The following is a 7093-nucleotide window of genomic DNA, read 5'->3' on the forward strand; positions in this document are numbered from 1 at the left end:
TTGATTATTTAATTGGCTATTTAGGCCTGTGATCCTGGATCCAGCTGACCCTACTACAGATGTTGGTGGAGGAAACTGTTGGTGCTGGCACCTCTTGGCCCATGAAGCTGAAATCTGGTCATCTTCTCTCTGCTTCAAGACAGGGATCTTTGATGCTGTAGAGCCCTGGCCAGTGCTGGTGAGAACTTCTGCAGTGCTGGGGTAGTGCCTTAGTAATCCTAGTGACAGCACATATTGAGATATCACCACCAGGTTTGCAATGCTCTTTATATACCCAATAACACAATCCAGGCAGGAAAGGCCTGAGGGTATGATTATTACCTCCGTTTTTACAGATGGAGAAAACAGAGGCCAAGAGAAGTAGAATAACTTGCTCATGGTGACTGAACAAGTATGTGTCAAAGACAGATTAGAACTCATGTCTCTCCTGACTCCATATCTAGGGCTTTTTCCACTATACTACACTTGTCTTTGACCAGAGGTTTGTTTGTCATTCAAAGCCCTTCATCATCTGGTTCCCTCCTCCCCTTCCAGTCTTCCCACATTTTCCTCCCCATTGAGTACACTTCCATCCAGTGACACTGGCCTTCTGACTGTTCCATGAACAAGACACTCCATCTCTCACCTCCAGCATTCCCTCTGGCTGCCCCTCTACCACATGCCTGGAATGCTCTTGCTCCTTATCTCCACCTACTGACCTCCTTGGCTTCCTTTAATTCCCAGCTAAACCTCTTACAGGAAGCCTTTCCCATCCCCTCTTAACTCCAGGGCCTTCCCTCTGTTAATGATTTCCCATTTATCCTGGATACAACTCACTTTGTATAAATTTGTTTGCATATTGTCTTCCTTGTTCGATTGTAAGCTCTTTGAGGGCAGGATCTGTCTTTTGCCTCTTTTTTATCCCCAGGACTTAGCACAGTGCCTGGCACATAGCAAGTACTTAATAAATGATTTTTTTTAATTGAATTGACTTCCGTCAAACCTGACCTTCAAGAACTCCCAACACTTTAGCATTTGATCTCCCCCAAACTATTCCTTTTTTAGAATATAATTTCCATCCCTCTCAAGGAAGCCCTATTTATTTAAACAGTTACTCAGATGAAACCCTATAACCATGACAAGCCAAAAAGACCTTTTCTGACCCAGTGAAACTCCATTTTTCTGATGGTCTTAGAAAATCTCTACTTGTAAAGAGTCGTGTTTACCTGAAATAAAATTTACCTTTTTGTAACATGGAAAGTGCCTTAAATCAGTAATCAAGAAGACCTCTATTTGCAAACTGGTTGGTTTAACCTTTAGCAGGTCTCAAGTTTCCTCATCTGCAAAATGAGGGGGTAAGACTGGATAGAAGACATGTGAGGTCCCTTTCAGTTCTAAATCTATGATCCTAATTCTAATACAAGGATCTGCTTCTTTTCAGACAGTCCAGACTCCAGGTAGCAGTGGACTTGGACTTTCTCCGATTATCAAACCAACATTCAGTTGTACAAATGGAGCTTTCTTCATACCTTAAAGCTGAAGCTACCTCAAAAATGATCTGATGCAACCTAGCTCCTGTCTCCCACCACTTACTTTTCAAAAAATATGTAAAGATATTTGATCAAACCAAATGGACTCATCTTCCATCCTTGTTCTTATTATATAGTTTGTGACATTGTTCAACAATCTACTTTTTAAAATTCTCCTCCCTTAGTGACTTTCTTTATTCTCCATCGATTTGTCTCAATATTAATATCGCCTTTACAGACCTTCTTCTTCCTGCCGTACTGGCGAGGATCTCCCTCAAGACTCAGTCTTTTGTTCTTCTGGTCTTTATTCTCTATACTCATAGCCCTCCCAAAGTATGTCATCTATCCATTGTGGCCTCTCAGCTCTTTGCCCTTGCCCCTACTGTCTTGTTTGCTGGTAGGGGGAGGGGTAAAATCCTATTCCCACGGCACAGTGCAAAGAGCCGACTCAGCAGTTGGATCACCAGGTTCAAATTCTGTCTCTGACGCTTGCTACCTCTGTCGTCTTGGGCAAGTCACTGACTCTACAAAATGGAGGGGTTGGAATCTGAGGTCCCATCCAGTGCTAAATCTAGTATCCTGGGATCCTTTATCTCTACCAGTGGGAACACAGAATCCAAGACCCAGTTCAAACATCCCCTGCTTAATGAAGTCTTTTCCCGGTTCTTCTCTCCAACAACCACCACCCCAAAGCAGTTATAGTCTTGTTGGAATTACAGGAGGAAAGTGCCTTAAAGACCATCTAGTTGAATCCCTTCTTTTATAAATAGGAAACTGTATTCCAAAGAGCTTAAGAGGTTTATAAAATCATATACAAAATCCAAAGCAGGTTACCATTGCTTAGGCAGCATTTAAACTCGGGTCCTCTGACTTTAAACTGTGCTCTGTCTTCTCCTCCACACAGCTGATTGTCCTTTTCCTCTGGGCTTTGCACTTTTCATGCCATGAGAAAAATCTCCTTCCTTTGCTACACTTCAAGCCTCCTGAGGGTGCTCTGCTTTTGTTTTCCTTCCTCAAGTTTGCCCTGTTCCTTGATTTTATTTTTATGCAACTCTGGCTGATCCATCCCAGCTGTTGCTGCCATCTCATTAAAGAATAAAGCAAGGGTGGTGCCTCCAAAGATTTGAGTAGTTTTTAAACTCCATAATCTGGAATGTTTGATGACTCAGAGGAATTTGCTAAGGTAATTTTTTTTAGATATTGGATTATAAAACCACTTCTCAAAGTAAGTGCAGATGCATAATGTGGACTTTAGTCAAGTTGCCTAGAGAACACCACACCTGATGCTCCAGTACTTGGAGCTGTCTGGCAGGAAATTACTTCTATGTTAATAGAGTCTAAAATACAACTGTGGGAATGACTACTTGATCTACTGTCCATGTAATATCACTCCATTGACTTATTAGGGCAAAATCCCAAATTAGCATAAAGCTAAAAAATTTTGATAAGAAAAAATATATGGCTCATAATTGAAACAAATCACTCCTGACTTAAACAAATCACTGAAAAAGAAAAATAGATAACAAATGATAGAAATCAATTTATCTTGAAGCTTAACCAATGTTAATTATTATTAACAACCATGCCCAAAAGACTCCAGCAAGTGCCTTAGTGAAATCAGGAAACATTTAAGTGCTAGTCACTGTGTGCTGAGTGCTAAGGATACAAAGAATATGGGACTTTACCTTAGAATTTCAAAAAGCCAGCAGAGCCAGGAGGCAGAGGTGAGGAGGGAGAGAATTCCAGGCATGGGGTCCCAGCCAAGGAAAAGGCAAAGTCAGGAGATGGAGGGTCTTGTCTGAGAAACAGCCCAAAGGCTGCTGTCACTGGATTGCACTGTACATAGAGAATGTTGATCAGTAAACATCTGACTTACCTGCCAATCAAAGAGAGATGGTGAACATTGACAATTCCAGGTTAGAATATAAATGCATTTGCAAAATCCTGCAAAGGAAGATGATGGAAATTATGAAAAATATTATTATGCAAATCAGAGAGAAACAATGGAAGGTTGAACCAGTTGAAATAAAGTTTGACAAGAAACTCAACCAACAAAGTAATCCCATGTGCATTCAAAGGTGAAAATCAAAGGAAGACAACAAACAAGGGGAAAGGAGAAGGGAAGTTTTCAAAGATTTTTTTTTAATCTCATATTCATAGACTTTCCAAAAATATCAATATACAAGAAACACTGTGGAGTAGTGGATAGAGATTTAGCCTCTCAGGTAGGAAGGTGTAAGTTGAAATTACCTGCATGACCCTGGGCAAGTCATTTCATGTCTCAGGGCCCCCAAACAATTTCTAAGACTTAAGGTGCAGAGCAAGAGTTGTTATGCATTGAAAAAGAGAGTTTCCTCACCAGGAGTTCCCTATGCCTATGAAATCAGAGGTCTAAAGTAAAGTCTTTTGGTGGTATGTCACCTTCATTTCCAAATATATCTCTCTTGTTCCCTTCGCAATAAGCCATGAAATAAAGATTTTTTTTTTCTTTTTGGAGAGGGAAGGTAGGTCATTTGGGGTTAAATGACTTGCCCAAGGTCACATTGCTAGTTTAGTGTTAAGTGTCTGATGCCAGAATTGAACTCAGGTCCTCTTGACTCCAGGGCCGATGTTCTATTCACTGTGCCACCTAGCCGCCCCAATGAAGATTTTTAAAGAAGGAAAAATAATGTCAGCAAAACCAAGGGACCCATCAGTCATGTCAGAAAACATATGAAATATTCCACCCCACCAGCCCCACCTCTTGCAATGAGGGGAGAGAGGTACGTGTTCCCAAATTTTTTCTGGAGCCAAAGCTCATCTCTATTGTGTTCATGGTATTTAGTTTCTTTTTCATTGCTTTTCCCATATCTAAATGATTATGTGCATTGCTTTCCTACTGACCTAATTCTGCATCAATTCACATCAGTGTCCCCAGGTCTCATTGAAGTGTTCATATTTGTCATTTCTTGCTGTTGTTCAGTTATTTTTCAGTCATATCTGACACTTCATCCTCCCATTTGGGGTTTTCTTGTCAGAGGTACTGGAGGTGTTTGCCATTTCCTTCTCCAGCTCATTTTACAGATGAGGAAACTGAGACCAATAGGTGAAAGTGAATTGCCCAGGGTCACACAGCTAGTAAGTATCTGAGGCCAGATTTCAACATAGGATGATGAATCTTCCAGGGTCCAGGCCTGGCACTCTATCCACTGTGCCACCATGTTGCCCTCCTGTCGTTTCTTACAGCTCAGTAATAGTCTGTTGCATTCAACTGAGAAAGATTTGTAGGTTTCAGTGGCCTCAACAATGATATGTAGCATCAAAAACCCTAATGTCAACTGAGACTCTCTTAAAAGAAACAGTGTTTGCTACCTACCTTGGGGGGACTACAGTGTGGTCCTCTTGCTGCTTAGACCATGTCTAAAGAACTGTGGTTGCCTCATTGTAATAGTAATGGAATTTGAAGATCCAAGCCTTAGTATTGCCAAGCTAACAGGTACTTAGCACTTAGTTTCAAATTAAGCCTCTGTAAAGAAACAAGGTGTAAACCCATGTTGCTGAGGTTACAGGAAGGGGCTGAACAGGGAGGAGCTAATACCATATATAAGGAAAAGTTCCAACTGGGAGAGTCAGAATTTCTTGGGGTAAGCATCATGAAGGGAGAACAGCTGCTGCCAGAGAGAGACAGACAGACAGAATTTCTCTCAGCAAGCATGTGCAAGCTGGGCTCTTACTGCTGGACTGATGACTGAACTGAGAATTGAGAAGAGAAATGAGATTTGAGAACTGAGACAGAATTTCTTGGAGCAAGCCACATAGAGGCTGGATAAAGTGATTCTGATTTTCAGAAAGGAACTTGTGGTGGCAGAATTTGGACTTGTGGTAGCAAAACTCAACCTTGTGGTGCCAGAACTGCCAAAGACTTTTGAGGGCCAGATGGAGCTGCCAGAGGAAGCATGACTGTGGTGTTGGTATTTTGTCTGTCTATTTTGGGTCTATGTTGATTTTGCAGGTAGAAAGTGAATTGAGATGATAGTTCTGACCATGTGTGTGAATATTGTTGTCCTTCTGCTAAGCTTGATGTGTGTAGATATTGTTGTGACTCTGTTAAGTTTTCTCTTCCCAGGAACAGAAACAGTGAAGGACTTGAAATGGACTGGACACTGTAAGCTTCAATGTGGAGCAGGAACTGTACGGAGAGCTGGACAAGGAACTGGGAGCTGTCTGCCTTTGAACTCAGGTGGCAGCTGGTTAGATTTGGGCAGGAGCTGGGACCATGGGAGATGAACCATGGAAGCTGAAAGCCTGCCTTGAATCAAGATGAAAAGACCTCTCCATGGGTACTGAGTAGTAACTGATGAAATTGTCTGAGTATTGACTGACAAAATTCTAACATTTGTGGTCTAGGGGTGGATGGCCTTTTATACTTTCCACTACCCCTTAAGAGGGTAGTGAGTAGAGACTGATGAAATTGTAACTTAATTGCACCCCATGGCTAGAGGATTTTGACTTTTGTACTTTGTGATTGAATTATGTGTCCCTTAAGGAGGCCTCCTTAAGGATGATTGAATTAAGGACTTTGTGATTAACTAAATCAATGTACTTTGCTTAAAACTATGTGACCACTCTGGTGAAAACTACATGGCCATTTTAGGGTTAAATTGTTAAGTTGTGAAACGGTGACTGCTGTATTTTGTTTTTTTGTGAATGTTTTGCTCTGATTTGTTACTGAATAAATAGATAGTTCACTACACTATGTAATCAGAACCTTGAAAAACTTCACAGTGGCAGTCCTCTGGAAATCTGCTTGTGCTTGGCTTTACACTCTTTTAGGAAAAACTATAGAAAAGTTAGGGAGAACTGTGATCATCATGGTAAGGGGCCTTGAGAAGGATATGCCATACCCTTTGACCCAGCAATACCACTACTAGGGCTATATCCCAAAGATATCATAAAAATGGGAAAAAGACACACATGTACAAAAATATTAATAGCAGCTCTTTTGGGGGGGGGATCAAGAACTGGAAATTAATGGGATGCCCATCAATTGGGGAATGGCTGAACAATTTGTGGTATATGAATGCAATGGAATACTATTGTTCTATAAGAAATGATGAGCAGGTGGACTTCAAAAAACCTGGAAAGACTTCTATGAACCGATGCTGAGTGAAATGAGTAGAACCAGGAGAATACTGTAAATAGTGACAGCCATATAATGTGATGACTTCCTTTGATAGACTTAGCTCTTCTCAGCTATGCAAGAACCTAAAATAACTCCAAAAAACTAATGATAGAAAATGTTATTCAATCCAGAGAAATAAATATGGAGTCTGAATCCAGATCAAAGCATACTATTTGCTCTCTTTTTTTGTTTTGTTCTGTCTTGTTTTGTCTTTTATTTCTCATGGTTCCTCCCATATATTTGAATTCTTCTATACAACATGATTAATGTGAGAATATGCTTAATAAGAATGTATATGTAGAGCCTATATTGGATTGCACACAATCTTAGGGAGGGAGGAGGGGACAGAGGCAGAGAAAATTTAAAACTTATGGAAGTGACTGTTGAAAACTAAAAATAATTAAAAAAAAAAGATATGGTTATA

The 7093-nt window shown here is 40.6% G+C and overlaps 1 long non-coding RNA gene across 1 annotated transcript; it reads left to right on the plus strand.

The window, feature by feature from the left end:
• The first annotated feature begins 6 nt into the window (after positions 1–6).
• On the plus strand, positions 7–6240 carry LOC138167993 (uncharacterized). Its single transcript, XR_011170012.1, has 2 exons — positions 7–178; positions 1421–6240. It is a non-coding gene; the product is annotated as an uncharacterized lncRNA (long non-coding RNA).
• Positions 6241–7093: the final 853 nt, after the last annotated feature.

Source organism: Petaurus breviceps, unplaced genomic scaffold (assembly GCF_028583685.1).
Source record: "Petaurus breviceps papuanus isolate PSGF00001 unplaced genomic scaffold, PetGlider_PUasm1.0 347456, whole genome shotgun sequence".
Lineage (NCBI taxonomy): Eukaryota > Metazoa > Chordata > Mammalia > Diprotodontia > Petauridae > Petaurus > Petaurus breviceps.